Genomic DNA, 350 nt, shown 5'->3' on the forward strand with positions numbered 1-350 from the left:
AATTATATATAATTATATTATATTAATAAATATAATATATAATATATAGTTATATATGATATATATAAATATATATAGTTATGTATATGACTATGTGAATAGTATGCCTCTCCCCAACCTATGTCATATATATAATTATATATATATAAATACCCTATTTTAAAGGAAGGCAGTGTTTTAGTTTTAGATATATATAAAATTTTATATATATATATAAATAAAATACTGCCTTCCTTTAAAATAGGATATTTAGACAAAAAGAAGGAAGCACAGATAAAGAAAATCCAGATGCTAACTACCTGAGATTATAGGATTCAGTCTTCAGACTCTAAGGTCCATGTGATTCATTC

The sequence above is a fragment of the Sapajus apella genome, unplaced genomic scaffold (genome assembly GCF_009761245.1).
Source record: "Sapajus apella isolate SASKATOON/1434 unplaced genomic scaffold, GSC_monkey_1.0 scaffold2, whole genome shotgun sequence".
Classification (NCBI taxonomy): Eukaryota; Metazoa; Chordata; class Mammalia; order Primates; family Cebidae; genus Sapajus; species Sapajus apella.